This window comes from Hydractinia symbiolongicarpus, chromosome 5 (assembly GCF_029227915.1).
Source record: "Hydractinia symbiolongicarpus strain clone_291-10 chromosome 5, HSymV2.1, whole genome shotgun sequence".
NCBI classification, from domain to species: domain Eukaryota; kingdom Metazoa; phylum Cnidaria; class Hydrozoa; order Anthoathecata; family Hydractiniidae; genus Hydractinia; species Hydractinia symbiolongicarpus.
In genome coordinates, this window is record NC_079879.1 from 2,412,024 (window position 1) to 2,436,523 (window position 24,500).

Sequence of the window (24,500 nt, forward strand, 5' to 3'; positions counted from 1 at the left end):
ATTACACTTGGCGCTGTGATAGCGCTTTAATGAAAAATTTGTATAAAAAAGTCATTTTGTACTGTGGGACCAATCGTAGTCGTTAGCGCGCGCTGAATAAATAGAGACAGTTTCAAAAACTACATTTCATTGACTTTCTAACAGCATCAGTCCGCGTGAGTTACAACGGTTCCGTCACATATTCGTACCAACATGTATTTAGCGATATTTTTCTGATATTACTAGGTTGCATCGCTTTTAACAATGAAGCGATTGACTGTGGGACTTAATTGAACTGATTTTGAGGTTTGACCTTAGAAATGTGATAAATGACACAACTTGACTCCAAGAAATAACATTCTACTTAATTTGACATGATTGCTGGAATTCAGCGAATGCACTGGGCGCTGTGATGGCGCTTCACTTAAAAATTTGGATATATTAGTAATTTTGTAGTGTGGGACCTCTCTTAACCCATTGCGCGCGCTGAGGAGAAAGAGATATTTTCAAAAACTACATTTCATTGACTTTCTAACGGTAGCACTCAGTTTGAGTTACACCAGTTGCGTCACATATTCGTACCAACATGTATTTAACAATATTTTTCTGATATTACTAGGTTGCATCGCTTTTAACAGTGAAACGATTGACTGTGGGACTTAATTGAACTGATTTTGGACTTTGACCTTATAAATGTTTTAAATGAGACAATTGGACTGCAAGAAATAACATTCTTCTTAATTTGACATGATTGCTGGAATTCAGTGATTATACAGGGCGTTGTGGTAGCGCTGTAATGAAAATTTAGATAAATAAGTCATTTTGTACCGTGGGACCAATCGTAATCGTTACCGCGCACTGAAGAAATAGAGACATTTTCCAAAACTACATTTCATTAACTTTTTAACAGTATCAATCCACTTTAGTTACTACGGTTGCGTCACATATTCGTACCAACATGTATTTAGCGATATTTTTCTGACATTACTAGGTTGCACCGCTTTTAAAATTGAGTCGATTGACTGTGGGAATTAATTGAAATGGTTTTGGACTTTGATCTTATAAATGTGATAACTGACCCAATTTGACTCCTAGAAATAACATTGTCCTTAATTTGACATGATTGCTGGAATTCAGAGATTACACAGGGCGCTGTGGTAGCGCTTTAATGAAAAATTAAGATAAATAAGTCATTTTGTACCGTGGGACCAATCGTAGTCGTTAGCGCGTGCTGAAGAAGTAGAGACAGTTTCAAAAGCTACATTTCATTGATTTTCTAACGGTATAAATCCGTTTTAGTAACAACCGTTGTGTCACATATTCGTACCAACATGTATTAAGCGGAATTTTTCTGATATTACTAGGTTGCATGGCTTTTAACAGTGAAGCGATTGACTGTGGGACTTAATTGAATTGATTTTGGACTTCGACCTTATAAATGTGATAAATAAGCCAATTTGACTCCAAGAAATAACATTCTTCTTAATCCGACAAGATTGCTGAAACTCAGCGATTACACAGGGTTATTTAAAAATTTAGATAAATAAGTCATTTTGTACTGTGGGACCAATCGTAGCCCTTAGCACGCGCTGAAGAAATAGAGACAGTTTTAAAAACTACATTTCATTAACTTTCTAACAGTCTCAGTCCGCTTGAGCTAAAACGGTTGCGTCACATATTCGTACCAACATGTATTCAGCGATATTTTTCTGATGTTACTAGGTAGCATCGCTTTTAACAGTGAAACGATTGACTGTGGGACATAATTGAATTATTTTGGACTTCGACCTTATAAATGTGATAAATGACAAAATTGGACTCTAAGAAATAACATTCTCCTTAATTTGACATGATTGCTGGAATTCAGAGATTACACAGGGCGCTGTGGTGGCGCTTTAATGAAAAATTTAGATGAATAAGTCATTTTGTACCGTGGGACCAATCCTAGTCGTTAGCGCGTGCTGAAGAAATAGAGACAGTTTAAAAAACTACATTTCATTGACTTTCTAACAGTACAGGTCCGCTTTAGTTACAACGGTTGCGTCACATATTCGTACCAACATGTATTTAGCGATATTTTTCTGATATTACTAGGTTGCATCGCTTTTAACAGTGAAACGATTGACTGTGGGACATAATTGAATTATTTTGGACTTCGACCTTATAAATGTGATAAATGACACAATTGGACTCCAAGAAATAACATTCTCCTTAATTTGACATGATTGCTGGAATTCAGAGATTACACAGGGCGCTGTGGTGGCGCTTTAATGAAGAATTTAGATGAATAAGTCATTTTGTACCGTGGGACCAATCCTAGTCGTTAGCGCGTGCTGAAGAAATAGAGACAGTTTAAAAAACTACATTTCATTGACTTTCTAACAGTATAGGTCCGCTTTAGTTACAACAGTTGCGTCACATATTCGTACCAACATGTATTTAGCGATATTTTTCTGATATTACTAGGTTGCATCGCTTTAAACAGTGAAACGATTGACTGTGGGACTTAGTTGAACTGATTTTGGACTTCGACCTTATAAATGTCATAAATGACACAATTGGACTCCGAAAAATAACATTCTCCTTAATTTGACATGATTGCTGGAATTCAGCGATTACACAGGGTTATTTAAAAATTTAGATAAATAAGTCGTTTTGTACTGTGGGACCAATCGTAGCCCTTAGCACGCGCTGAAGAAATAGAGACAGTTTTAAAAACTACATTTCATTAACTTTCTAACAGTCTCAATCCGCTTGAGCTAAAACGGTTGCGTGTTATATTCGTACCAACATGTATTTAGCGATATTTTTCTGACATTACTAGGTTGCATCGCTTTTAACAGTGAGGCGATTGACTGTGATACTTAATTGAAATGATTTTGGACTTTGATCTGATAAATGTGATAAATGACACAATTTGACTCCTACAAATAACATTCTCCTTAATTTGACATGATTGCTGGAATTCAGCGATTACACAGGGTTATTTAAAAATTTAGATAAATAAGTCGTTTTGTACCATGGGACCAATCGTAGTCGTTAGCGCGTGCTGAAGAAATAGAGACAGTTTCAAAAACTACATTTCATTGACTTTCTAGCAGTATAGGTCCGCTTGAGTTACAACGGTTGCGTCACATATTCGTACCAACATGTCTTCAGCGATATTTTTCTGATGTTGCTAGGTAGCATCGCTTTTAACAGTGAAACGATTGACTGTGGGACATAATTGAATTATTTTGGACTTCGACATTATAAATGTGAAAAATGACACAATTGGACTCCATGAAATAACATTCTCCTTAATTTGACATGATTGCTGGAATTCAGCGATTACACAGGGCGCTGTGATAGCGCTTCACTTAAAAATTTTGATAAATATGTCATTGTGTAACGTGGGACCAATCCTAGCCGTTAGCGTTCATTGAAGAAATAGAGACATTTTCAAAAACATTGAATTTCCAGGGGTATCAATCCGTTTTGATATACAACGCTTGCGTCACATATTCGTACCAACATTTGTTTTGCGATATTTTTCTGATATTACTAGGTTGCATCGCTTTTAACAGTGAAACGATTGACTGTGGCACTTAATTGAACTGGTTTTGGGTTTTAACCTTTTAAATGTAATAAATGACACAATTGGACTCCTAGAAATAACATTCTCCTTAATTTGACATGATTGCTGGAATTCAGAGATTACACAGGGCGCTGTGGTGGCGCTTTAATGAAAAATTTAGATGAATAAGTCATTTTGTACCGTGGGACCAATCCTAGTCGTTAGCGCGTGCTGAAGAAATAGAGACAGTTTAAAAAGCTACATTTCATTGATTTTCTAACGGTATAAATCCGTTTTAGTAACAACGGTTATGTCACATATTCGTACCAACATTTTTTAACGATATTTTTCTGATATTACTAGGTTGCATCGCTTTAAACAGTGAAACGATTGACTGTGGGACTTAATTGAACTGATTTTGGACTTCGACCTTATAAATGTCATAAATTACACAATTGGACTCCAAAAAATAACATTCTCCTTAATTTGACATGATTGCTGGAATTCAGCGATTACACAGGGCGCTGTGGTAGCGCTTTAATGAAAAATTTAGATGAAAAAGTCATTTTGTACCGTGGGACCAATCGTAGTCGTTAGCGCGTGCTGAAGAAATAGAGACAGTTTCAAAAACTGCATTTCATTAACTTTCTAACAGTCTCAGTCCGCTTGAGCTACAACGGTTGCGTCTTATATTTGTACCAACATGTATTTAGCGATATTTTTCAGACATTACTAGGTTGCATCGCTTTTAACAGTGAAACGATTGACTGTGGGACATAATTCAATTATTTTGGACTTTGACCATGTAAATGTGATAAATAAGCCAATTTGACTGCAAGAAAAAACATTCTTCTTAATCTCACATGATTGCTGGAACTCAACGATTACACAGGTTTATTTAAAAATTTAGAAAAATAAGTCATTTTGTACTGTGTGACCAATCGTAGCCCTTAGCACGCGCTGAAGAAATAGAGACAGTTTCAAAAACTACATTTCATTAACTTTCTAACAGTCTCAGTCCGCTTGAGGTACAACGATTGCGTCTTATATTTGTACCAACATGTATTTAGCGATATTTTTCTGACATTACAAGGTTGCATCGCTTTTAACAGTGAGGCGATTGACTGTGGGACTTAATTGAAATGATTTTGGACTTTGATCTTATAAATGTGATAAATGACACAATTTGACTCCTAGAAATAACATTCTCCTTAATTTGACATGATTGCTGGAATTCAGAGATTACACAGGGCGCTGTGGTAGCACTTTAATGAAAATTTTAGATGAATAAGTCATTTTGTACCGTGAGACCAATCGTAGTCGTTAGCGCGTGCTGAAGAAGTAGAGACAGTTTCAAAAACTACAATTCATTAACTTTCTAACAGTCTCAGTCCGCTTGAGCTACAACGGTTGCGTCTTATATTTGTACCAACATGTATTTAGCGATATTTTTCTGACATTACTAGGTTGCATCGCTTTTAACAGTAAGGCGATTGACTGTGAGACTTAATTGACATGATTTTGGACTTAGATCTTATAAATGTGATAAATGACACAATTTGACTCCTAGAAATAACATTCTCCTTAATTTGTCATGATTGCTGGAATTCAGCGATTACACAGGGCGCTGTGGTAGCGTTTTAATGAAAAATTTTGATGAATAAGTCATTTTGTACCGTGGGACCAATCGTAGTCGTTAGCGCGTCCTGAAGAAATAGAGACAGTTTCAAAAACTACATTTCATTGACTTTCCAACAGTATAGGTCCGCTTGAGTTACAACGGTTGCGTCACATATTCGTACCAACATGTATTTAGCAATATTTTTCTGATGTTACTAGGTAGCATCGCTTTTAACAGTGAAACGATTGACTGTGGGACATAATTGAATTATTTTGGACGTCGACCTTATAAATGTGATAAATGACACAATTTGACTCCTAGAAATAACATTCTCCTTAATTTGACATGATTGCTGAAATTCAGAGATTACACAGGGCGCTGTGGTAGCACTTTAATGAAAAATTTAGATGAATAAGTCATTTTGTACCGTGGGACCAATCGTAGTCGTTAGCGCGTGCTGAAGAAGTAGAGACAGTTTCAAAAACTACATTTCATTAACTTTCTAACAGTCTAAGTCCGTTTGAGCTACAATTGTTGCGACTTATATTTGTACCAACATGTATTTAGCGATATTTTTCTGACATTACTAGGTTGCATCGCTTTTAACAGTGAGGCGATTGACTGTGAGACTTAATTGAAATGATTTTGGAGTTTGATCTTATAAATGTGATAAATGACACAATTTGACTCCTAGAAATAACATTCTCCTTAATTTGTTATGATTGCTGGAATTCAGCGATTACACAGGGCGCTGTGGTAGCGCTTTAATGAAAAATTTAGATGAATAAGTCATTTTGTACCGTGGGACCAATCGTAGTCGTTAGCGCGTGCTGAAGAAATAGAGACAGTTTCAAAAACTACATTTCATTGACTTTCTAACAGTATAGGTTCGCTTAAGTTACAACGGTTGCGTCACATATTCGTACCAACATGTATTTAGCGATATTTTTCTGATGTTACTAGGTAGCATCGCTTTTAACAGTGAAACGATTGACTGTGGGACATAATTGAATTATTTTGGACGTCGACCTTATAAATGTGATAAATGACACAATTGGACTCCAAGAAATAACATTCTCCTTAATTTGACATGATTGCTGGAATTCAGCGATTAGACAGGGCGCTGTGGTGGCGCTTTAATGAAAAATTTAGATGAATAAGTCATTTTGTACCGTGGGACCAATCCTAGTCGTTAGCGCGTGCTGAAGAAATAGAGACAGTTTCAAAAACTACATTTCATTGACTTTCTAACAGTATAGGTCCGCTTGAGTTGCAACGGTTGCGTCACATATTCGTACCAACATGTATTCAGCGATATTTTTGTGATGTTACTAGGTAGCATCGCTTTTAACAGTGAAACGATTGACTGTGGGACATAATTGAATTAGTTTGGACGTCGACCTTATAAATGTGATAAATGACACAATTTGACTCCTAGAAATAACATTCTCCTTAATTTGACATGATTGCTGAAATTCAGAGATTACACAGGGCGCTGTGGTAGCACTTTAATGAAAAATTTAGATGAATAAGTCATTTTGTACCGTGGGACCAATCGTAGTCGTTAGCGCGTGCTGAAGAAGTAGAGACAGTTTCAAAAACTACATTTCATTAACTTTCTAACAGTCTAAGTCCGTTTGAGCTACAATTGTTGCGACTTATATTTGTACCAACATGTATTTAGCGATATTTTTCTGACATTACTAGGTTGCATCGCTTTTAACAGTGAGGCGATTGACTGTGAGACTTAATTGAAATGATTTTGGAGTTTGATCTTATAAATGTGATAAATGACACAATTGGACTCCAAGAAATAACATTCTCCTTAATTTGACATGATTGCTGGAATTCAGCGATTAGACAGGGCGCTGTGGTGGCGCTTTAATGAAAAATTTAGATGAATAAGTCATTTTGTACCGTGGGACCAATCCTAGTCGTTAGCGCGTGCTGAAGAAATAGAGACAGTTTCAAAAACTACATTTCATTGACTTTCTAACAGTATAGGTCCGCTTGAGTTGCAACGGTTGCGTCACATATTCGTACCAACATGTATTCAGCGATATTTTTGTGATGTTACTAGGTAGCATCGCTTTTAACAGTGAAACGATTGACTGTGGGACATAATTGAATTAGTTTGGACGTCGACCTTATAAATGTGATAAATGACACAATTTGACTCCTAGAAATAACATTCTCCTTAATTTGACATGATTGCTGAAATTCAGAGATTACACAGGGCGCTGTGGTAGCACTTTAATGAAAAATTTAGATGAATAAGTCATTTTGTACCGTGGGACCAATCGTAGTCGTTAGCGCGTGCTGAAGAAGTAGAGACAGTTTCAAAAACTACATTTCATTAACTTTCTAACAGTCTAAGTCCGTTTGAGCTACAATTGTTGCGACTTATATTTGTACCAACATGTATTTAGCGATATTTTTCTGACATTACTAGGTTGCATCGCTTTTAACAGTGAGGCGATTGACTGTGAGACTTAATTGAAATGATTTTGGAGTTTGATCTTATAAATGTGATAAATGACACAATTTGACTCCTAGAAATAACATTCTCCTTAATTTGTTATGATTGCTGGAATTCAGCGATTACACAGGGCGCTGTGGTAGCGCTTTAATGAAAAATTTAGATGAATAAGTCATTTTGTACCGTGGGACCAATCGTAGTCGTTAGCGCGTGCTGAAGAAATAGAGACAGTTTCAAAAACTACATTTCATTGACTTTCTAACAGTATAGGTTCGCTTAAGTTACAACGGTTGCGTCACATATTCGTACCAACATGTATTTAGCGATATTTTTCTGATGTTACTAGGTAGCATCGCTTTTAACAGTGAAACGATTGACTGTGGGACATAATTGAATTATTTTGGACGTCGACCTTATAAATGTGATAAATGACACAATTGGACTCCAAGAAATAACATTCTCCTTAATTTGACATGATTGCTGGAATTCAGCGATTAGACAGGGCGCTGTGGTGGCGCTTTAATGAAAAATTTAGATGAATAAGTCATTTTGTACCGTGGGACCAATCCTAGTCGTTAGCGCGTGCTGAAGAAATAGAGACAGTTTCAAAAACTACATTTCATTGACTTTCTAACAGTATAGGTCCGCTTGAGTTGCAACGGTTGCGTCACATATTCGTACCAACATGTATTCAGCGATATTTTTGTGATGTTACTAGGTAGCATCGCTTTTAACAGTGAAACGATTGACTGTGGGACATAATTGAATTAGTTTGGACGTCGACCTTATAAATGTGATAAATGACACAATTTGACTCCTAGAAATAACATTCTCCTTAATTTGACATGATTGCTGAAATTCAGAGAATACACAGGGCGCTGTGGTAGCACTTTAATGAAAAATTTAGATGAATAAGTCATTTTGTACCGCGGGACCAATCGTAGTCGTTGGCGCGTGCTGAAGAAGTAGAGACAGTTTCAAAAACTACATTTCATTAACTTTCTAACAGTCTCAGTCCGCTTGAGCTACAACGCTTGCGTCTTATATTCGTACCAACATGTATTTAGCGATATTTTTCTGACATTACTAGGTTGCATCGCTTTTAACAGTGAGGCGATAGACTGTGAGACTTAATTGAAATGAGTTTGGACTTTGATCTTATGAATGTGATAAATGACAGATTTTGACTCCTAGAAATCACATTCTCCTTAATTTGACATGATTGCTGGAATTCAGCGATTTCACAGGGCGCTGTGGTAGCGCTTTAATGAAAAATTTAGATGAATAAGTCATTTTGTACCGCGGGACCAATCGTAGTCGTTAGCGCGTGCTGAAGAAATAGAGACAGTTTCAAAAACTACATTTCGTTGACTTTCTAACAATATAGGTCCGCTTGAGTTACAACGGTTGCGTCACATATTCTTACCAACATGTATTCAGCGATATTTTCCTGATATTAATAGGTTGCATTGCTTTTAACAGTGAAACGATTGACTGTGGGACTTAATTGAATTGATTTTGGACTTTGACCTTATAAATGTTATAAATGAGACAATTGGACTCCAAGAAATAACATCCTTCTTAGCTTGACATGATTGCTGGAACTCAGTGATTACTCAGGGCGCTATGGTAGCGCTTTAATGAAAAATTTAGAAGAAAAAGTCAGTTTTTACTGTGGGATCAATCCTAGCCGTTAACGCGCGCTGAGAAAACAGAGACAGTTTCCAAAAGTACATTTCATTGATTTTCTAACGGTATAAATCCGTTTCAGTTACAACGGTAGCGTCACATATTCGTACTAACATGTATTTAGCGGTATTTTTCTGATATTACTAGGTTGCATGGCTTTTAACAGTGAAGCGATTGACTGTGGGACTTAATTGAATTGATTTTGGACTTTGACCATATAAATGTGATAAATAAGCCAATTTGACTCCAAGAAATAACATTCTTCTTAATCTGCCATGATTGCTGGAACTCAGCGATTACACAGGGCGCTGTGGTAGCGCTTCACTTAAAAATTTAGATAAATAAGTCATTGTGTAACGTGGGACCAATCCTAGCCGTTAGCGTTCGTTTCACATATTCGTACCTGTGGGTCTTAATTGAATTGATTTTGAACTTTGACCATATAAATGTGATAAATAAGCCAATTTGACTCCAAGATATAACATTCTTCTTAATCTGACATGATTGTTGGAACTCGGCGATTACACAGAGTTATTTAAAAATTTAGATAAATAAGTCATTTTGTACTGTGGGACCAATCGTAGCCCTTAGCACGCGCTGAAGAAATAGAGACAGTTTCAAAAACTACATTTCATTGACATTCTAACAGTATCAGTCCGCTTGAGTTGCAACGGTTGCGTCTTATATTCGCACGAACATGTATTTAGCGATTTTCTTCTGGCGTTACTAGGGTACATGGCTTTTAACAGTGAAGCGATTGACTGTGGAACTTAATTGAATTGATTTTGGACTTTGACCTTATAAATGTTATAAATGACACAAATGGACTGCAAGAAATAGCATTCTTCTTAATTTGACATGATTGCTGGAACTCAGCGATTACACTGGGCGCTGTGGTAGCGCTTTAATGAAAAATTTGTATAAAAAAGTCATTTTGTACTGTGGGACCAATCGTAGTCGTTAGCGCGCACTGAAAAAATAGAGACAGTTTCAAAAACTACATTTCATTGACTTTCTAACGGTAGCACTCTGTTTGAGTTACACCGGTTGCGTCACATATTCGTACCAACATGTATTTAGCGATATTTTTCTGATATTACTAGGTTGCATCGCTTTAAACAGTGAAACGATTGACTGTGGGACGTAATTGAACTGATTTAGGACTTTGATCTTGTAAATTTGATAAATGACACTTTGACTACAAGAAATAACATTCTTCTTAATTTGACATGATTGCTGGAACTCAGCGATTACACTGGGCGCTGTGGTAGCGCTTTAATGAAAAATTTGTATAAAAAAGTCATTTTGTACTGTGGGAACAATCGTAGTCGTTAGCGCGAGCGGAAAAAATTGAGACAATTTCAAAAACTACATTTCATTGACTTTCTAACGGTAGCACTCCGTTTGAGTTACACCAGTTGCGTCACATATTCGTACCAACATGTATTTAACAATACTTTTCTGTTATTACTAGGTTGCATCGCTTTTAACAGTGAAACGATTGACTGTGGGACATAATTGAATTATTTTGGACGTCGACCTTATAAATGTTTTAAATGAGACATTTGGACTACAAGAAATAACATTTTTCTTAATTTGACATGATTGCTGGAACTCAGCAATTACACTGGGCGCTGTAGTAGCACTTTAATGAAAAATTTAGATAAATAAGTCATTTTGTACTGTGGGACCAATAGTAGTCGTTACCGCGCACTGAAGAAATAGAGACAGTTTCAAAAACTACATTTCATTGACTTTCTAACAGTATAGGTCCGCTTGAGTTACAACGGTTGCGTCACATATTCGTATCAACATGTATTCAGCGATATTTTTCTGATCTTACTAGGTTACATCGCTTTTAACAGTGAAGCTTTTGACTGTGGGACTTAATTGAATGGATTTTGGACTTTGACCTTATAAATGTTATAAATGACACAATTGGACTCCAAGAAATAGCATTCTTCTTAATTTGACATTATTGCTGGAACTCAGCGATTACACTGGGCGCTGTGATAGCGCTTTAATGAAAAATTTGTATAAAAAGTCATTTTGTACCGTGGGACCAATCGTAGTCGTTAGCGCGCGCTGAATAAATAGAGACAGTTTCAAAAACTACATTTCATTGACTTTCTAACAGCATCAGTCCGCTTGAGTTACAACGGTTCCGTCACATATTCGTACTAACATGTATTTAGCGATATTTTTCTGATATTACGAGGTTGCATCGCTTTTAACAATGAAGTGATTGACTGTGGGACTTAATTGAACTGATTTTGAGGTTTGACCTTATAAATGTGATAAATGACACAACTTGACTCCAAGAAATAACATTCTCCTTAATTTGACATGATTGCTGGAATTCAGCGATTGCACTGGGCGCTGTGATGGCGCTTCACTTAAAAATTTGGATATATTAGTAATTTTGTAATGTGGGACCTCTCTTAACCCATAGCGCGCGCTGAGAAGGAAGAGATATTTTCAAAAACTACATTTCATTGACTTTCTAACGGTAGCACTCCGTTTGAGTTACACCAGTTGCGTCACATATTCGTACCAACATGTATTTAACAATATTTTTCTGGTATTACTAGGTTGCATCGCTTTTAACAGTGAAACGATTGACTGTGGGACTTAATTGAACTGATTTTGGACTTTGACCTTATATTTGTTTTAAATGAGACAATTGGACTACAAGAAATAACATTCTTCTTAATTTGACATGATTGCTGGAATTCAGTGATTACACAGGGCGCTCTGGTAGCGCTTTAATGAAAATTTAGTTAAATAAGTCATTTTGTACCGTGGGACCAATCGTAATCGATACCGCGCACTGAAGAAATAGAGACATTTTCCAAAACTACATCTCATTGACTTTCTAACAGTATCAGTCCGCTTTAGTTACAACGGTTACGTCACATATTCGTACCAACATGTATTTAGCGATATTTTTCTGATGTTACTAGGTAGCATCGCTTTTAACAGTGAAACGATTGACTGTGGGACTTAATTGAACTGATTTTGGACTTTGACCTTATAAATGTTATAAATGACACAAATGGACTGCAAAAAATAGCATTCTTCTTAATTTGACATGATTGCTGGAACTCAGCGATTACACTGGGCGCTGTGGTAGCGCTTTAATGAAAAATTTGTATAAAAAAGTCATTTTGTACTGTGGGACCAATCGTAGTCGTTAGCGCGCACTGAAAAAATAGAGACAGTTTCAAAAACTACATTTCATTGACTTTCTAACGGTAGCACTCTGTTTGAGTTACACCGGTTGCGTCACATATTCGTACCAACATGTATTTAGCGATATTTTTCTGATATTACTAGGTTGCATCGCTTTAAACAGTGAAACGATTGACTGTGGGACGTAATTGAACTGATTTAGGACTTTGATCTTGTAAATTTGATAAATGACACTTTGACTACAAGAAATAACATTCTTCTTAATTTGACATGATTGCTGGAACTCAGCGATTACACTGGGCGCTGTGGTAGCGCTTTAATGAAAAATTTGTATAAAAAAGTCATTTTGTACTGTGGGAACAATCGTAGTCGTTAGCGCGAGCGGAAAAAATTGAGACAGTTTCAAAAACTACATTTCATTGACTTTCTAACGGTAGCACTCTGTTTGAGTTACACCGGTTGCGTCACATATTCGTACCAACATGTATTTAGCGATATTTTTCTGATATTACTAGGTTGCATCGCTTTTAACAGTGAAACGATTGACTGTGGGACATAATTGAATTATTTTGGACGTCGACCTTATAAATGTTTTAAATGAGACATTTGGACTACAAGAAATAACATTCTTCTTAATTTGACATGATTGCTGGAACTCAGCGATTACACTGGGCGCTGTAGTAGCGCTTTGATGAAAAATTTAGATAAATAAGTCATTTTGTACTGTGGGACCAATAGTAGTCGTTACCGCGCGCTGAAGAAATAGAGACAGTTTCAAAAACTACATTTCATTGACTTTCTAACAGTATAGGTCCGCTTGAGTTACAACGGTTGCGTCACATATTCGTATCAACATGTATTAAGCGATATTTTTCTGATCTTACTAGGTTACATCGCTTTTAACAGTGAAGCGATTGACTGTGGGACTTAATTGAATGGATTTTGGACTTTGACCTTATAAATGTTATAAATGACACAATTGGACTCCAAGAAATAGCATTCTTCTTAATTTGACATTATTGCTGGAACTCAGCGATTACACTGGGCGCTGTGATAGTGCTTTAATGAAAAATTTGTATAAAAAAGTCATTTTGTTCTGTGGGACCAATCGTAGTCGTTAGCGCGCGCTGAATAAATAGAGACAGTTTCAAAAACTACATTTCATTGACTTTCTAACAGCATCAGTCAGCTTGAGTTACAACGGTTCCGTCACATATTCGTACAAACATGTATTTAGCGATATTTTTCTGATATTACTAGGTTGCATCGCTTTTAACAATGAAGCGACTGACTGTGGGACTTAATTGAACTGATTTTGAGGTTTGACCTTATAAACGTGATAAATGACACAACTTGACTCCAAGAAATAACGTTCTCCTTAATTTGACATGATTGCTGGAATTCAGCGATTGCACTGGGCGCTGTGATGGCGCTTCACTTAAGAATTTGGATATATTAGTAATTTTGTAATGTGGGACCTCTCTTAACCCATAGCGCGCGCTGAGGAGAAAGAGATATTTTAAAAAACTACATTTCATTGACTTTCTAACGGTAGCACTCAGTTTGAGTTACACCAGTTGCGTCACATATTCGTACCAACATGTATTTAACAATATTTTTCTGATATTACTAGGTTGCATCGCTTTTAACAGTGAAACGGTTGACTGTGGGACTTAATTGAACTGATTTTGGACTTTGACCTTATAAATGTTTTAAATGAGACAATTGGACTACAAGAAATAACATTCTTCTTAATTTGACATGATTGCTGGAATTCAGTGATTACACAGGGCGCTGTGGTAGCGCTTTAATGAAAATTTAGATAAACAAGTCATTTTGTACCGTGGGACCAATCGTAATCGTTACCGCGCACTGAAGAAATAGAGACATTTTCCAAAACTACATTTCATTAACTTTCTAACAGTATCAGTCCGCTTTAGTTACAACGGTTGCGTCACATATTCGTACCAACATGTATTTAGCGATATTTTTCTGATATTACTAGGTTGCATCGCTTTAAACAGTGAAACGATTGACTGTGGGACTTAATTGAACTGATTTTGGACTTTGATCTTGTAAATTACATAAATGACTCTTTGACTCCAAGAAATAACATTCTTCTTAATTTGACATGATTTCTACAACTCAGCGATTACACTGGGCGCTGTGGTAGCGCTTTAATGCAAATTTTAGATAAATAAGTCATTTTGTACTGTGGGACCAATAGTAGTCGTTACCGCGCGCTGAAGAAATAGAGACAGTTTCAAAAACTACATTTCATTGACTTTCTAACAGTATAGGTCCGCTTGAGTTACAACGGTTGCGTCACATATTCGTATCAACATGTATTCAGCGATATTTTTCTGATCTTACTAGGTTACATCGCTTTTAACAGTGAAGCGATTGACTGTTGGACTTAATTGAATGGATTTTGGACTTTGATCTTATAAATGTTATAAATGACACAATTGGACTCCAAGAAATAGCATTCTTCTTTATTTGACATTATTGCTGGAACTCAGCGATTACACTGGGCGCTGTGATAGCGCTTTAATGAAAAATTTGTATAAAAAAGTCATTTTGTACTGTGGGAACAATCGTAGTCATTAACGCGCGCTGAATAAATAGAGACAGTTTTAAAAACTACATTTCATTGACTTTCTAACAGCATCAGTCCGCTTGAGTTACAACAGTTCCGTCACATATTCGTACCAACATGTATTTAGCGAAATTTTTCTGATATTACTAGGTTGCATCGCTTTTAACAATGAAGCGACTGACTGTGGGACTTAATTGAACTGATTTTGAGGTTTGACCTTATAAATGTGATAAATGACACAACTTGACTCCAAGAAATAACATTCTTCTTAATTTGACATGATTGCTGGAATTCAGCGATTGCACTGGGCGCTGTGATGGTGCTTCACTTAAAAATTTGGATATATTAGTAATTTTGTAATGTGGGACTTCTCTTAACCCATAGCGCGCTGAGGAGAAAGAGATATTTTCAAAAACTACATTTCATTGACTTTCTAACGGTAGCACTCAGTTTGAGTTACACCAGTTGCGTCACATATTCGTACCAACATGTATTTAACAATATTTTTCTGATATTACTAGGTTGCATCGCTTTTAACAGTGAAACGATTGACTGTGGGACTTAATTGAACTGATTTTGGACTTTGACCTTTTAAATGTTTTAAATGAGACAATTGGCCTACAAGAAATAACATTCTTCTTAATTTGACATGATTGCTGGAATTCAGTGATTACACAGGGCGCTGTGGTAGCGCTTTAATGAAAATTTAGATAAATAAGTCATTTTGTACCGTGGGACCAATCGTAATCGTTACCGCGCACTGAAGAAATAGAGACATTTTCCAAAACTGCATTTCATTAACTTTCTAACAGTATCAGTCCGTTTTAGTTACAACGGTTGCGTCACATATTCGTACCAACATGTATTTAGCAATATTTTTCTGATATTACTAGGTTGCATCGCCTTAAACAGTGAAACGATTGACTGTGGGACTTAAATGAACTGATTTTGGACTTTGATCTTGTAAATTTGATAAATGACACTTTGACTCCAAGAAATAACATTCTTCTTAATTTGACATGATTTCTAGAACTCAGCGATTACACTGGGCGCTGTGGTAGCGCTTTAATGAAAATTTTAGATAAATAAGTCATTTTGTACTGTGGGACCAATCGTAGTCGTTACCGCGCGCTAAAGAAATAGAGAAAGTTTCAAAAAATGCATTTCATTGACTTTCTAACAGTATAGGTCCGCTTGAGTTACAACGGTTGCGTCACATATTCGTATCAACATGTATTCAGCGATAATTTTCTGATGTTACTAGGTAGCATCGCTTTTAACAGTGAAACGATTGTCTGTGGGACTTAATTGAACTGATTTTGGACTTTGACCTTATAAATGTTATAAATGAGACAATTGGACTACAAGAAATAACATTCTTCTTAATTTGACATCATTGCTGGAATTCAGTGATTACACAGGGCGCTGTGGTAGCGCATTAATGATAAATTTAGATCAGTAAGTCATTTTGTACCGTGGGACCAATCGTAGTCCTTAGCGCGCACTGAAGAAATAGAGACATTTTCCAAAACTACATTTCATTGACTTTCTAACAGTATCAGTCCGCTTTAGTTACAACAGTTGCGTCACATATTAGTACCAACATGTATTTAGCGATATTTTTCTGATATTACAAGGTTGCATCGCTTTTAACAGTGAAACGAGTGACTGTTGGACTTAATTGAACTGATTTTGGACTTCGACCTTATAAATGTCATAAATGACACAATTGGACTCCAAGAAATAACATTCTTCTTTATCTCACATGATTGCTGGAACTCAGCGATTACACAGGTTTATTTAAAAATTTAGATAAATCAGTCATTTTGTACTGTGGGACCAATCGTAGCCCTTAGCACGCGCTGAAGAAATAGAGACAGTTTCAAAAACTACATTTAATTAACTTTCTAACAGTCTCAGTCCGCTTGAGCTACAGCAGTTGCGTCTTATATTCTTACCAACATGTATTTAGCGATATTTTTCTGACATTACTAGGTTGCATTGATTTTAACAGTGAGGCGATTGACTGTGAGACTTAATTAAAATGATTTTTGACTTTGATCTTATAAATGTGATAAATGGCACATTTTGACTCCTACAAATAACATTCTCCGTAATTTGACATGATTGCTGGAATTCAGCAATTACACTGGGCGCTGTGGTAGCGCTTTAATGAAAAATTTAGATGAGTAAGTCATTTTGTACCGTGGGACCAATCGTAGTCGTTAGCGCGTGCAGAAGAAATAGAGACACTTTCAAAAACTACACTTCATTGACTTTCTAACAGTATAGGTCCGCTTGAGTTACAACGGTTGCGTCACATATTCGTACCAACATGTATTCAGCGATATTTTTCTGATGTTACTAGGTAGCATCGCTTTTAGCAGTGAAACGATTGACTGTGGGACATAATTGAATTATTTTGGACTTCGACCTTATAAATGTGATAAATGACACAATTGGACTCCAAGAAATAACATTCTTCTTAATCTCACATGATTGCTGGAATTCAGTGATTACACAGGGCGCTGTGGTAGCGCATTAATGATAAATTAGGTCAGTAAGTCATTTTGTACCGTGGGATCAATCGTAGTCGTTAGCGCGCACTGAAGAAATAGAGACATTTTCCAAAACTACATTTCATTGACTTTCTAACAGTATCAGTCCGCTTTAGTTACAACGGTTGCGTCACATATTCGTACCAACATGTATTTAGCGATATTTTTCTGATATTACCAGGTTGCATCGCTTTTAACAGTGAAACGACTGACTGTTGGACTTAATTGAACTGATTTTGGACTTCGACCTTATAAATGTCATAAATGACACAATTGGACTCCAAAAAATAACATTCTTCTTAATTTGACATGATTTCTGGAACTCAGCGATTACACTGGGCGCTGTGGTAGCGCTTTAATGAAAATTTTAGATAAATAAGTCATTTTGTGCTGTGGGACCAATCGTAGTCGTTACCGCGCGCTAAAGAAATAGAGAAAGTTTCAAAAACTGCATTTCATTGACTTTCTAACAGTATAGGTCCGCTTGAGTTACAACGGTTGCGTCACATATTCGTATCAACATGTATTCAGCGATATTTTTCTGATGTTACTAGGTAGCATCGCTTTTAACAGTGAAACGATTGACTGTGGGACTTAATTGAACTGATTTTAGACTTTGACCTTATAAATGTTATAAATGAGACAATTGGACTACAAGAAATAACATTCTTCTTAATTTGACATGATTGCTGGAATTCAGTGATTACACAGGGCGCTGTGGTAGCGCATTAATGATAAATTTAGATCAGTAAGTCATTTTGTACCGTGGGACCAATCGTAGTCGTTATCGCGCACTGAAGAAATAGAGACATTTTCCAAAACTACATTTCATTGACTTTCTAACAGTATCAGTCCGCTTTAGTTACAACAGTTGCGTCACATATTCGTACCAACATGTATTTAGCGATATTTTTCTGATATTACCAGGTTGCATCGCTTTTAACAGTGAAACGAGTGACTGTTGGACTTAATTGAACTGATTTTGGACTTCGACCTTATAAATGTCATAAATGACACAATTGGACTCCAAGAAATAACATTCTTCTTAATCTCACATGATTGCTGGAACTCAGCAATTACACAGGTTTATTTAAAAATTTAGATAAATCAGTCATTTTGTACTGTGGGACCAATCGTAGCCCTTAGCACGCGCTGAAAAAATAGAGACAGTTTCAAAAACTACATTTCATTAACTTTCTAACAGTCTCAGTCCGCTTGAGCAACAACGGTTGCGTCTTATATTCGTACCAACATGTATTTAGCGATATTTTTCTGACATTACTAGGTTGCATCGCTTATAACAGTGAGGCGATTGACTGTGAGACTTAATTAAAATGATTTTTGACTTTGATCTTATAAATGTGATAAATGACACAATTTGACTCCTACAAATAACATTCTCCGTAATTTGACATGATTGCTGGAATTCAGCGATTACACTGGGCGCTGTGGTAGCGCTTTAATGAAAAATTTAGATGAGTAAGTCATTTTGTACCGTGGGACCAATCGTAGTCGTTAGCGCGTGCAGAAGAAATAGAGACACCTTCAAAAACTACACTTCATTGACTTTCTAACAGTATAGGTCCGCTTGAGTTACAACGGTTGCGTCACATATTCGTACCAACATGTATTCAGCGATATTTTTCTGATGTTACTAGGTAGCATGGCTTTTAGCAGTGAAACGATTGACTGTGGGACATAATTGAATTATTTTGGACTTCGACTTTATAAATGTGATAAATGACACAATTGGACTCCAAGAAATAACATTCTTCTTAATCTCACATGATTGCTGGAATTCAGTGATTACACAGGGCGCTGTGGTAGCGCATTAATGATAAATTTAGATCAGTAAGTCATTTTGTACCGTGGGATCAATCGTAGTCGTTAGCGCGCACTGAAGAAATAGAGACATTTTCCAAAACTACATTTCATTGACTTTCTAACAGTATCAGTCCGCTTTAGTTACAACGGTTGCGTCACATACTCGTACCAACATGTATTTAGCGATATTTTTCTGATATTACCAGGTTGCATCGCTTTTAACAGTGAAACGACTGACTGTTGGACTTAATTGAACTGATTTTGGACTTCGACCTTATAAATGTCATAAATGACACAATTGGACTCCAAGAAATAACATTCTTCTTAATTTGACATGATTGCTAGAACTCAGCGATTACACTGGGCACTGTGGTAGCGCTTTAATGAAAATTTTAGATAAATAAATAATTTTGTGCTGTGGGACCAATCGTAGTCGTTACCGCGCGCTAAAGAAATAGAGAAAGTTTCAAAAACTGCATTTCATTGACTTTCTAACAGTATAGGTCCGCTTGAGTTACAAAGGTTGCGTCACATATTCGTATCAACATGTATTCAGCGATATTTTTCTGATGTTATTAGGTAGCATCGCTTTTAACAGTGAAACGATTGACTGTGGGACTTAATTGAACTTATTTTGGACTTTGACCTTATAAATGTTATAAATGAGACAATTGGACTACAAGAAATAACATTCTTCTTAATTTGACATGATTGCTGGAATTCAGTGATTACACAGGGCGCTGTGGTAGCGCATTAATGATAAATTTAGATCAGTAAGTCATTTTGTACCGTGGGATCAATCGTAGTCGTTAGCGCGCACTGAAGAAATAGAGACATTTTCCAAAACTACATTTCATTGACTTTCTAACAGTATCAGTCCGCTTTAGTTACAACGGTTGCGTCACATACTCGTACCAACATGTATTTAGCGATATTTTTCTGATATTACCAGGTTGCATCGCTTTTAACAGTGAAACGACTGACTGTTGGACTTAATTGAACTTATTTTGGACTTTGACCTTATAAATGTTATAAATGAGACAATTGGACTACAAGAAATAACATTCTTCTTAATTTGACATGATTGCTGGAATTCAGCGATTGCACTGGGTGCTGTGATGGCGCTTCACTTAAAAATTTGGATATATTAGTAACTTTGTAATGTGGGACCTCTCTTAACCCATAGCGCGCGCTGAGGAGAAAGAGATATTTTCAAAAACTACATTTCATTGACTTTCTAACGGTAGCACTCAGTTTGAGTTACACCAGTTGCTTCACATATTCGTACCAACATGTATTTAACAATATTTTTCTGATATTACTAGGTTGCATCGCTTTTAACAGTGAAACGATTGACTGTGGGACTTAATTGAACTGATTTTGGACTTTGACCTTATAAATGTTTTAAATGAGACAATTGGACTACAAGAAATAACATTCTTCTTAATTTGACATGATTGCTGGAATTCAGTGATTACACAGGGCGCTGTGGTAGCGCTTTAATGAAAATTTAGATAAATAAGTCATTTTGTACCGTGGGACCAATCGTAATCGTTACCGCGCACTGAAGAAATTGAGACATTTTCCAAAACTACATTTCATTAACTTTCTAACAGTATCAGTCCGCTTTAGTTACAACGGTTGCGTCACATATTCGTACCAACATGTATTTAACAATATTTTTCTGATATTACTAGGTTGCATCGCTTTTAACAGTGAAACGATTGACTGTGGGACTTAATTGAACTGATTTTGGACTTTGACCTTATAAATGTTTTAATTGAGACAATTGGACTACAAGAAATAACATTCTTCTTAATTTGACATGATTGTTGGAATTCAGTGATTACACAGGGCGCTCTGGTAGCGCTTTAATGAAAATTTAGATAAATAGGTCATTTTGTACCGTGGGACCAATGACTGTGGGACTTAATTGAACTGATTTTGGACTTTGACCTTAGATATGTTTTAAATGAGGCAATTGGACTACAAGAAATAACATTCTTCTTAATTTGACATGATTGCTGGAACTCAGCGATTACACTGGGCGCTCTGGTAGCGCTTTAATGAAAATTTAGATAAATAAGTCATTTTGTACCGTGGGACCAATCGTAATCGTTACCGCGCACTGAAGAAATAGAGACATTTTCCAAAACTACATCTCATTGACTTTCTAACAGTATCAGTCCGCTTTAGTTACAACGGTTGCGTCACATATTCGTACCAACATGTATTTAGTGATATTTTTCTGATATTACTAGGTTGCATTGCTTTAAACAGTGAAACGATTGACTGTGGGACTTAATTGAACTGATTTTGGACTTTGATCTTGTAAATTTGATAAATGACACTTTGACTCCAAGAAATAACATTCTTCTTAATTTGACATGATTGCTAGAACTCAGCGATTACACTGGGCACTGTGGTAGCGCTTTAATGAAAATTTTAGATAAATAAGTAATTTTGTACTGTGGGACCAATCGTAGTCGTTACCGCGCGCTGAAGAAATAGAGAAAGTTTCAAAAACTGCATTTCATTGACTTTCTAACAGTATAGGTCCGCTTGAGTTACAACGGTTGCGTCACATATTCGTATCAACATGTATTCAGCGATATTTTTCTGATGTTACTAGGTAGCATCGCTTTTAACAGTGAAACGATTGACTGTGGGACTTAATTGAACTGATTTTGGACTTTGACCTTATAAATGTTATAAATGAGACAATTGGACTACAAGAAATAGCATTCTTCTTAATTTGACATGATTGCTGGAACTCAGCGATTACACTGGGCGCTGTGGTAGCGCTTTAATGAAAAATTTGTATAAAAAAGTCATTTTGTACTGTGGGACCAATCATAGTCGCTAGCGCGCACTGAAAATATAGAGACAGTTTCAAAAACTACATTTCATTGACTTTCTAACGGTAGCACTCTGTTTGAGTTACACCGGTTGCGTCACATATTCGTACCAACATGTATTTAGCGATATTTTACTGATATTACTAGGTTGCATCGCTTTAAACAGTGAAACGATTGACTGTGGGACTTAATTGAACTGATTTAGGACTTTGATCTTGTGAATTTGATAAATGACACTTTGAGTACAAGAAATAACATTCTTCTTAATTTGACATGATTGCTGGAACTCAGTGATTACACTGGGCGCTGTGGTAGCGCTTTAATGAAAATTTAGATAAATAAGTCATTTTGTACCGTGGGACCAATCGTAATCGTTACCGCGCACTGAAGAAATAGAGACATTTTCCAAAACTACATTTCATTAACTTTCTAACAGTATCAGTCCGCTTTAGTTACAACGGTTGCGTCACATATTCGTAGCAACATGTATTTAACAATATTTTTCTGATATTACTAGGTTGCATCGCTTTTAACAGTGAAACGATTGACTGTGGGACTTAATTGAACTGATTTTGGACTTTGAGCTTATAAATGTTTTAATTGAGACAATTGGACTACAAGAAATAACATTCTTCTTAATTTGACATGATTGTTGGAATTCAGTGATTACACAGGGCGCTCTGGTAGCGCTTTAATGAAAATTTAGATAAATAAGTCATTTTGTACCGTGGGACCAATGACTGTGGGACTTAATTGAACTGATTTTGGACTTTGACCTTATAAATGTTTTAAATAAGGCAATTGCACTACAAAAAATAACATTCTTCTTAATTTGACATGATTGCTGGAATTCAGTTATTACACCGGGCGCTGTGGTAGCGCTTTAATGAAAATTTAGATAAATAAGTCATTTTGTACCGCGGGACCAATCGTAATCGTTACCGCGCACTGAAGAAATAGAGACACTTTCCAAAACTACATTTCATTAACTTTCTAACAGTCTCAGTCCGCTTTAGTTACAACGGTTGCGTCACATATTCGTATCAACATGTATTCAGCCATATTTTTCTGATGTTACTAGGTAGCATCGCTTTTAACAGTGAAACGATTGACTGTGGGACTTAATTGAACTGATTTTGGACTTTGACCTTATAAATGTTATAAATGAGACAATTGGACTACAAGAAATAGCATTCTTCTTAATTTGACATGATTGCTGGAACTCAGCGATTACACTGGGCGCTGTGGTAGCGCTTTAATGAAAAATTTGTATAAAAAAGTCATTTTGTACTGTGGGACCAATCATAGTCGCTAGCGCGCACTGAAAATATAGAGACAGTTTCAAAAACTACATTTCATTGACTTTCTAACGGTAGCACTCTGTTTGAGTTACACCGGTTGCGTCACATATTCGTACCAACATGTATTTAGCGATATTTTACTGATATTACTAGGTTGCATCGCTTTAAACAGTGAAACGATTGACTGTGGGACTTAATTGAACTGATTTAGGACTTTGATCTTGTGAATTTGATAAATGACACAATTGGACTCCAAGAAATAGCATTCTTCTTAATTTGACATTATTGCTGGAACTCAGCGATTGCACTGGGCGCTGTGATAGCGCTTTAATGAAACATTTGTATAAAAAAGTCATTTTGTACTTTGGGATCAATCGTAGTCGTTAGCGCGCGCTGAATAAATAGAGACAGTTTCAAAAACTACATTTCATTGACTTTCTAACAGCATCAGTCCGCTTGAGTTACAAGGGTTCCGTCACATATTCGTGCCAACATGTATTTAGCGATATTTTTCTGATATTACTAGGTTGCATCGCTTTTAACAGTGAAACGATTGACTGTGGGACTTAATTGCACTGATTTTGAGGTTTGACCTTATAAATGTGATAAATGACACAACTTGACTCCAAGAAATAACATTCTCCTTAATTTGACATGATTGCTGGAATTCAGCGATTGCACTGGGCGCTGTGATGGCGCTTCACTTAAAAATTTGGATATATTAATAATTTTGTAATGTGGGACCTCTCTTAACCCATAGCGCGCGCTGAGGAGAAAGAGATATTTTAAAAAACTACATTTCATTGACTTTCTAACGGTAGCACTCAGTTTGAGTTACACCAGT